General features: G+C 37.3%; 1 protein-coding gene across 3 annotated transcripts in view; it reads right to left on the bottom strand.

Moving 5' to 3' along the window:
• Positions 1-1,246: 1,246 nt before the first annotated feature.
• NAA60 (N-alpha-acetyltransferase 60, NatF catalytic subunit) overlaps positions 1,247-10,578 on the bottom strand; it is a 99,789-nt gene continuing 90,457 nt past the window's right edge. For 2 of the 3 annotated variants that reach the window (XR_015300692.1, XM_086941349.1), the window contains exon 7: positions 1,247-5,915. The gene's annotated coding sequence lies outside the window, so the exon portion shown is untranslated. The remainder of the gene's footprint in view (positions 5,916-10,578) is intronic. The other variant, XR_015300693.1, reaches the window with a different exon arrangement.

Below are 10,578 nucleotides of genomic sequence, written 5' to 3'. Positions count from 1 at the left end.
CAGTGGGACCCTCATTTTTTTAATATTACGGAGATTTTAATGTAAGGGCATTTTAAACACTAAAGGAAAATGCCCTTCTTTTTAATATTTACCACACTGCCTGGTGGCCTGCCATGGACTTACCTAGGGTTGTCTTCTCAGTATAAAAAAGGAAGGTTTTGATCTGGAAAAAAAGGGTTTATCTTGCCTCACTGAGTTGGCAGTTTAAAGCTGCCCAACTAGGCTGTAGTGGAAGGACTAGAGTCACGTTTACCCCTTATCATTGCAGTTGTGACACAATTAAGTGCGTCAGTCTTTTAGTGACATTTAACTTACTAGCCTCCTCAGTACCTCTTCTACCATATACCTAAAGGATTTATTGGTAAGTTAAATATGCCAATCAGGAATTAGCTAATTGTGCACAGACTTTGAAAGAGGATGGAGCACATTCACTGGTGCCTGGACAACAAGGCCCAGTGCACTACAGAGTCAAAAAACTACACTTAGGTCATCAAAAAGTAGGAGCAGAAATTGGGGGTGAACCTTCAAAATACATTTTCTACACATCTGTATACCTTAGGGATTGAATCATTAACTACAGGTTTGCAATTTATGTCATTCTATATTCATGTTAGAAACATAAGCCAATGTAAAAAAAAACGTATGCTTAGTAGTTGTGCATGTGTTCAAGAGCATGCAAATGAGAGGGTTCTCACCTTCTTAGAATTGGACTACTTTCAATATTGACTTTGCTGCTTGTTCCCGTGACTTAATGCAGGACGTCTGATCAGGTAGGGCCAGGTCCGGTGATTAAGTGGCAGCTAGAGCTTCAAAGGGCTTCCATACATTAAATACTAGTACAGACTGGGTTTAAGATACTGATTTCAGAAGCTGGCCTAGACATCCCAAGCGGTGAAGAAGAGGGTCATACTTAGTGGTATAATCTAAAAGTCTTCTTGACAAGCTCAAAAACTATCATGTGAGTAAACTCAATAAGTTCAGAAATACTTCTCCTTTAGATGCTTTTCCTAGCCAGTAATTCAAGTATGGAAAAATATGTACAATCCATCTCGATGCGTGCTGCTACTACCATCGTTTGTTGAAACAGCGGGGGCAGTGTGGGGAATGAATAGTAAGGCTTTTCATTTATAATGGGATCTGAATGCTCACAAACACAATAAGTTCCTGGCAGCATATGGGTAGCAAAGCGTCCAAATTTCAAATCAAGGGCAAACAAGTTATTTTTTAACATTTGGAAGAATCTTAGTTACAATTTTGAATTTCTGATTTTTAATTTATCTTTAACGATCTACAAAATAATTTGTTGTGCTTTCTCTTTGCCAATATCAGAAACCCAGGTCTAATTTCCCCACCAGAGCATTTTCTCAGTAGCTTCTGATTAAAGCATTGTACTGACTTCCAGACAATGAAGAAGGTGAGAAGAATTTAATGATTTGTTTTATCCCCAACAGGGTGCAATTATAAATGTTACTAAATAAAGAGTGTAACCTTTCCAGGTGCTAACGTACAAAAATAATAAAATCAATGAATCCTCACATATCTTCATCAATGCATGAAAAAGAAGAAATGAGTAATGTGAGAAAGAGGTAGATCATTCTCCCAGAGTTTTTGAATTACAAAGAATAGTTCAGTAAATTGGCCTTCTGGCGGGAATGAGGAAATCTTGTTGAAAAGCTTTTCTAAACCTAAATAAGAGGCACAATATTTAGAGTTTATTTAAAAAATAATAATGTCTAAGAGGCAGGTGTAAGAGACATATGCACACCTATCTGCCCTAGCAAGAGTATGACCTGAAGATTCACTGATGTAAGATCATGTCCTTCCAACTAATAATACCTCCTTCTAGGCATTCCTTTTGTCATTACGTTAGTAGCATGGTCTGCACACTTAAAGGGTTGTGTGAAATTTTGTGTTGCCGGTTCCATAACCCTTTGCAACAATTAAAAGCGGTCCTAGAAAACAATTTCATATAAGACCATATGCTGTGCTTATAATTGGACTATACATTGACATACCGGATATTGTATCAGTGCCCACAAGATTCGTGGGCACTGATACAATGCCCATAGAAGACCATTCTTACTGATCCCTTCTCAGTTATAGAGCAGACCTAGGTCTGTCAATGGAAACTCTAATACATGTATTTCTTGGTACAGAATGTAAAAAACGTATTTGTCTCCTTTATTATCTTATAATTTTAGTGAAATTGGTGGGTTGACTCTACAGAGTGTCTGTTAGAAAGCTGCACATATAGTGTCCAGATACATACAAGTGCAGTTAAGTATAGTAAACCTACAATTAGCTATACGATTATAAGAAAGCTAATATTACATGAATGATACAGAACTACGACAACAACAGGCAAACCAATCTTGTGATGAATTGAAGACTGATGGAGGAATCTTTGAGATTTAGGACTTGCCCTCCCTAAACTGGAATTTCCAGGGCAGGTTATCATTAATGTGATCATAATGGGATATCCTTCAGACAAGTCACAGGGTTCCCTCTGCTGTTGCTGCTCAATTATCTCCTCATTGTCTAGAAGTATATATTTTTTTTATAAAACCCAACTTTCTCTAAGTGCATTAAACTCTGGCTCACTCTTTTTCTCAAGAGGTGGAAGCCATACTCAATAGATGACATTAAAAACATGTTTCTTGAGAGCTGAGGAGGTGGGTTGTCTAAGGAGAAGCACTGGACTACAATTAAAAGACAGCACAGTTAGGAGGCACTTGAGTTAGAAGAGGAATAAGGGGTGAGCACCCACGGAATTCTGAAGCAATAACGGTGTCCAAGCAACACCCCAGAAAGGGACCGGAGGAATCATGCACTACTACTACTGGATACCAGGGCAACAAGCAGGAGTTGCTGGAATTATATAGAATGTTATGAAAATGTTAACAGCATTCAATTAAATGTATAACACAGTAATGTACATTCAGCAGCCCTTGACGGTGCAGGAAGAAGGAATGCCAGAGCTGCAAAACAAATAGACCCTCAAAAACCTAGGACTCAAAAGGCGGCTCTTTCAGAATAAGAATTAGCCAACATACTTCTCTATCTGGATTGCCAGTCTTTCTATACCAACTTGCAGTGTCATTGCTGACATCTCAGCACCAAAATTACAATCTCTACAGAACAGAAGTAGTGACTGGGTACATATGATAAAGACTTCAGACATGTTTCTAGAAGGTACCTCACTGCCTGCTATAGCTTCCCTCTTTAAAATGTCTTAACCTTTCAAAACAATGATCAATAGCCATAAAAGGACAATGTCCTGAAAAAAGACACCAATATAAAACAGTAAGAACTGCAAGTGCTTTTGAGAATAGAGCAAAGGGAGATGAGGTACTCACCGGAAACTCATCAATCAAAAGTTTGATTCATTCCTAACATGGCCGCCTCATATACAATCCTTCACAAGTTGATAAAATTAGTTTTACTGAGTTTTTATTAAAGACGTGTCAGACAAATAATTTTTAGTTGTATACTACTTTAACAGTCATTTCAGCTTAATGGAAGAAAAGTCCTGTGGAAATGCACGGAGACCAATATTAAATTCTGATGAATTTCATTGAGGGCAAGGTGAATTTAATGACACCATAAAAAAAACCTATAAAACCCGCTGGCAGGAGGGTCCTATGCCACACAATGTAGAATTTTAAAAATAAATTGCAAAAAATATCCAATGTTCAGCAACAAACATTGCTACCTAATTCCAGATGTTCGAGAGAAAGAGTTCTAAGGTAATCAACACGGAAAGTAATGCTCTAATAAAGAAAAATTGAAAGCGGAACACTAACTAAAAGGACAATTTAACGAAAAAAGAAGATTATTTCCCTCCAAGAGTTAATGTAATTCCTCGTGTGCCTACAGGAAAAAATGTATAAAGGGTCGTCAAGCAAGATAGAATTCTAGATTAGAAATTAAATTTCAATTAAGCCAACTTTGAAGTTAGTTTACAGCAAAACCAACACTGCTGTATCCAATTTCTACAGTTAATCAGTACATCTCAATATTACCTACTGGTAAGAATGATGGTGAAATCCAGTATCCATAGAAAAGGAGTACTAAAACATGTTTTTGTCTTCTAAAATAGATAAAAGTCAGTTTGTTCTCCTGCTCCAAAAGAAGCCTCTTTCTGGTCTATCATTTGAATGGAAATGGCTGACCTCTGCCCCTTAATATTCCTGGAAAACATAGGTAGATGACTGGACGAGGCCGAAATAATATGATATAAAGGTAAGATAAAATGGCCCCTTCATGTACTGTACAATGATAGTGCAAGGCTCAATGTGGAAGAAAGAATATAGGAAGGTGAATGCTCAAAAACACTTGATCTTTGCAGAGGGAAAACTCCTCAATACTGAAAGCATTGACAAAGCCAAGAGCATAGTGTCTATAAAAAAAGGTTTCACATAGTGTTTACAGAGAGATGGCTGACTATCCAGGGTCTCAACGTCATGAACATACCATCTAAGCAGAAAGAGCTCTTCATGACTTTCTTTTGGGCTCCACATTCCTCTACATTTAAAAGTAGTACACATCTCCTGATCTTACCTGCATTATCATGGAGGGCTAATGACTCTGCAGCAAATGTCTCTTGGTTTATGGGCTACATGATTTGCTGTTCTTGACACACGGCAAGTCCGAATTAATCTTTCTCACTGTCTTTGTAATAATAATGAACATTTTAAAAAAATGTACCTGGCTCATATCACCTCCATGGTATTTTAGTCCTATTTCTGGCAGGTCTTCTGAAGGTAAACCCACATTCATATTAATAAGTAAAAAAAAAAAAACTGAAAACGTTTGAATTACTCATAGCAAAACAACAAATAAGATCTAAACCACTCAAAACACTTGACGAGAAAGTTAAAGTTAACAGCCAACTCTGAAGACGACTAGGTTTCCAAAGACTTCCATAAAATATTCCAAAAGCTTGACAGCAGCAAACCAGGACTTTTGATGACCAGTAACAGAGTGAAATAAATACATTGGTAGATGGTCACTGAATACTCTAGATAGGTTTGGAGATGGTGTGTGTGGCCGAGATGTCAATCGAAATGTTGAATAAAAATTCGAAGAAAAAACAAAGCAGAAACATCAGTTGCAGGTATGATCATGGCCTTTCTTGGAAAATGGTTAGTTAATATGATCAAAATGAGTAGCCTTCGAGTAGGTTACTAATTTTCAAAAATAAGATCTTTGGTGAGTTGCTCAATATGAACTGCTGTTTTGATGGCCGATGTATGTGTTAATACTTCATGCCTGTATCCTTCTAGTAACTTCCTATGGCATTAGTCAATAAAGTGTCCTGGTGCATATATCGCAGAATGAATATTCAGGTGAAGACCGAATTGGGTCAAATAATAAAAGAACACTTGAAAAAGGTATTTGATGTTAGAAATTATGATGGTTTAGGGTGTGTTCTTTGGATATATTGCAGCAGACCTGGTTCAGTGTACACCCAAACACATTCCTGCCCCTGAATTTATAAGACTCCTCACTAATATTTTAAAAATATATAACAATTGTGCACTACAGTTAAGACTGCCCGGTAGCAATGATCAAAAGACTAGCAACTACCTTTTTTTCCACTTGTTTCTTTAAAACACAGACAGCACAAATACATCACATTGATGACACGACACGAAAGTGGCCCAGGATGGGAGCACACAGCGCTGTGCGCATGGGTTGGAAACAGCACTTTAAATGTTAGTCGTTGGTCGATTTCTGGCACAAGTCTGCAGGACTAGATTTCCGAACGTGAAAAAGACGAAAATGCCATCCAGGAAAGGTGTCTATTATAACTTGGTCAAGAAGAGCAGGGAGCCCAACTGTGTAGGCCTTCATTGTCCAATCAGAAGCAAATATGGAATCAAGCATTCTCAGCCCAGCAGGAAAAGAAGAACCTTAAAAAACAAAAAAGAGAGAAAACATACTCTATTACTACTGCATACGGATTCATATGCATAGACTGTAAATGTGGTACAATGAAAAGATGTTTTACTTCCACCTCATTTCTCACAAGACCCCCCCCCCCCATTCCACACTGATGAACTGGAAGACACTGCCCATCACTCTTAGCCCACCCTGTAATTTACTATATGTAACCTTGTTAGTAACAGCCAAACAAATCATGAACTCCTGATACAAATTATTTAAAATATATCAAACATTAAACCTGTCAACAATATTCTTTGAACAGGACAGAAATAGCACTGTTTTTTACTGGAGGAAAGGGGTCCAGTTAGCATGTTACACATGAAAGAGGGTCTTGTACTTTTTCCCACGCTCATTGAGAACATATGAAATATTCACAGTTACATGGCAGTGGAAGCATTTAACCAGAGAAAAGGACAAAGCCCAATAGATAATGACCTTAATGTGTGATTAAATGAGAGCTCATATACAACCCATGTTCTCTGGAATGGTGTGCTGAGTGTCCCATGTAGGAGCCTTGCAGATAAAGTCCAGAGTAATATATACTGCTGGAGGCTGCAGAAGCGGACTTTGCTCCGATGCAAGTGCATGAAAATAAATGTTACATATTTGATTGTGACACGATGATTTGGCTGGTATTATTTTATATATTGCTGACACATTTATGTTCACCACATAGGATGATGAGATCAGTAAGAAAATAGAAGCATATTCACCCTATTCATAAGTTGGAGAAGGATGAGCATGGATACAAACATAGTACATGTTTTCAACAGTCTAGTACAGCTATTCTTAACCTTTTGACTGCTGTGAACATCCAATGAATCATTACTAGAATTTGCGGACCCCTACCAGACGCATTACTAGAAGTCAGGGACTCTGGTCTAAGCGATTTCAATGACTTGAACTCAAAACAATACACAGTAGTACAGAAACGTGTAGACGCTAAACAAATAGAGAAATTATGAAATATTTAATTTAATTCCCAAATATACAAAAAGATAACATTTAATGGGACATTTAGAACTTTTCAAAATGTGCTTTCTAATTATAAAAGATGAAGCAATATGCTAGTCTCTAGCATATTCACGGTCTTTTTTGATCCCTAATGCATGCTCTCTTTTTGTCAGCACTTCAATTAAGGCAACACATCCTGCATACTTTATTCTGTTTGCTGTATAAACACTTCTCCCACAAATCACACTAAAGATACCATCTTACAGTTTTGCCTATATACATTCCTTCACATTATATATGCATTATTAATCTGCTAATATCATTTAATTTTCAAATCAGTCGTGGTCCTGTAAGTAGTTGTCACAGACCTAGGTGTTCACAAGCCACAGGTTAAGAACCGCTGGTCTAGTACACTTAAGGCCATTAAAATGATGGAGTAACCCACAGACATCATTCTACTTATCAGTCTGCTTGTTGCCATGCTGTTGAAGGAGTTCATCCTGAATCTCTTTAAAAAACGGAACCATAGTTTTGATGTTACCAGTGTGCTAATCAAGGGTTTAATATACATTGGTTACGAAAACCTCTAAATTACTCCTGATGAAGGCAGCTAGAAGAGAGCCACTCCTTGTGGGCTAAGTTATGAAGAACTGGAAGAAGATGAGCTAATTTGAGCTGTTCCACACCTGTCCGTGGGATATGAACCAGTTAGAGCGAAAATCCAGACAGAAATAGATTCAACAAGTACATCAGTGATTTAGAGGAGGCTATTCCCCACCTGAATTAGATGTAATGATGTTGTGAACTCTCTCAGAGACAGAAAAACTGGTTTGCAATCATGCGTTAGCTCAAGTATCTTTACTCTAAAAGTATTTTAAATACTTTTCGCATCATGTCGGAACAAATCATATGAAACAAGCTGGTGATGATGGACTAATACTGCCCCTTCTATAGGCTGTCACAAACACAATCACAGCTGTAATGTAAATTGTAGTTAGAGAATAGCTCCTGAAATTATATTTGAGGAAATTAAGACGAGCACTTCAGGATGGCCTTTTCTCCAGGCCAGTGAACGATGCAGTGCATTAAAATTATGCTGTGATCGCCCCAACAATAAACTACACCCAGAAACCTTCAAGCAAAAGAGTAAGGCACAATGGAGTATGCTGGATGTGCTACACTCATTGAAACTCTTACATATATGCTTTCTGAAGGACATTAAATTCTGTTGGCAGTATATCTGGTTGACTGTACCAATATATTTAGGCCTCCGTCCGGTTACTTTAGCTATGATGAGGACAGGCTGGATTAGTGCATTAGCTGAGCTATAGAAAAGATTGCCCAGTTTCTCCACAACCGAATAGCAACTGGGTTCTACACCATGAAAGAAAAGTAGTAGTTTAAGAATCAGATGGCGGGGGAATTGTATATTTGTTTTAGAACCAACATGGTAATGGTCTCAGCACGAGAAGTGGCAGAGTCAAACAGCTGGAGATACATGTGAATCTTTAATCTCACTAGCTTGATAAAGGGAACTCTCTGAATGATCGTGAGTACCTGGATCACATCCTTGGCTAAATCTGATAACTAGATTTGCTTGTTCACAAAGAAACCAAAGTAAGTTGTATAACTCAGTTATATAAAAAGCTTTGATTCGAGATGATGTACCTGTCGAACTCTGTAAACAAAAAAATCCAATTATCTCACGGAAGAGTGTTTCAGTGATATTACCAACTGGTTTTCTTACTTTTCCTAGGAGCAATATCTCAGCACTTTTTAATACACCTGCCAGTTGAGCGCTTTTTTGGATATCTGTAAAAAACCATAGGTTATAGACCATATATAGTTAGGAATTCGCATTTACAAAACCTTATTTTACTCACACAAAACCATTGAAATTCCATATAGTTACCCTAACTATATATCGCGCACCCGCAATCCACTGCTGATGATGTCACATATTACATCATTCATGACATGGTCAGTGACATCACTGATGACATCACTGATGACATCTCAAATGACATCACTGATGACATCTCAAATGACATCACTGACGACATCACTGATGACATCTCATTTGACATTACTGATCACATCACTGATGATATCATTCATGTGATAATACGATGAACCTCTTCAGACTCTAATATAACCTTAGATACAATCAGTGTAAACAGACACTCACAGACTGTCACTCATCCATGGAGTTACTCACACACCTAGCCAGTCATGCAAAGAATCAATCACACCTCCATTTCCTCAACTATACAGTTATACAAACTTTACTTATTCAAACATATACTAACACATATTTACTCTCTTATACAATCCCTGATACAAGTTCACAATGATCCATACAGCCACTCACACATTCACTGGCTCTTATTTATATATGTCAACTCTCACATGTACTGTGTTTTACATATGTACTTACTTTGACATGTAGCACTGAGATATCCATTCACTCACCAATACACTCATGCACACAGTCAACCGCCCATACAGCTGTTTCCACATGCACTTTTGAAACCATACATCTAGTGAATCAACTGCTCACACATCTATGCACAGAGTCATTCACCTCCCAGCCACCCACACACACACTCAGTCTCCCATACAAATACTTGGGCAACCAATCAATTACCCATATAGTTACTCATATAGCTACTTATCAACACATGCAACAGTTTACAGAACAACAGACATAATGATGCACAAATTAAGACAGTTTAGTCACTAACCCAAGCACTCAGTGAGACACATTTAATCACTCACTCATACAGTCAGTCATGCACCTACTAAATCCTTCATCCAGACACTTATACATCCACTCATTCTTCAATATGTAAGACATATTTTAACTTTACAGAAACATACAGTCACTGGATGTTGTCATCAGTGATGTCATCAGTGATGTCATTTGAGATGTCATCAGTGATGTCATCAGTGATGTCACTGACCATGTCATGAATGATGTAATATGTGACATCATCAGCAGTGGATTGCGGGTGCGCGATATATAGTTAGTGCAACTAACTATATATGGAATTTCAATGGTTTTGTGTGAGTAAAATAAGGTTTTGTAAATGCGAATTCCTAACTATATATGGTCTATAACCTATGGTTTTTTCAGTGAATTTTCAAGGTTTTGTAAATGCTAATTCCTAACTATATATGGTCTATAACCTATGGTTTTTTCAGTGAATTTTCAAGGTTTTGTAAATGCTAATTCCTAACTATATATGGTCTATAGCCTATGGTTTTTTCAGTGAATATATATATATATACATACATATATAAACATATATCATCTGTATATCTATATAAATACAAACATAAATGCATGCATACATATACTTATATGCATACAGATGCATGTTATTTACATGAAAGTTGAAAAAACACTAATAAAAGCAAAGCTAAAAAGCCACCTCATTACAAACAGAATGGCTTTAACTTAAACGAGGGCGAGATCTATTGCATTTTCAATGCTTGTTTACTTTGGTTCCATCAAGAAGGCATTCAGATGGGTCACACATTTGCCATAAATTCTGAATGTTAACACTCTAGTTGCACATTAGATCACTGTAGTAAAGCTACTGCTCACCAGGGACGTCTGCTGCTGGTATTCAAAGTGCATGTTTCAGTCTGCATGTCAGAATTCTTTTAATG

The sequence above is a fragment of the Lissotriton vulgaris genome, chromosome 10 (assembly GCF_964263255.1).
Source record: "Lissotriton vulgaris chromosome 10, aLisVul1.2, whole genome shotgun sequence".
NCBI lineage: Eukaryota > Metazoa > Chordata > Amphibia > Caudata > Salamandridae > Lissotriton > Lissotriton vulgaris.
Note: the sequence above shows the minus strand (reverse complement) of the source record. Positions and strands in the feature narration are given on the sequence as shown.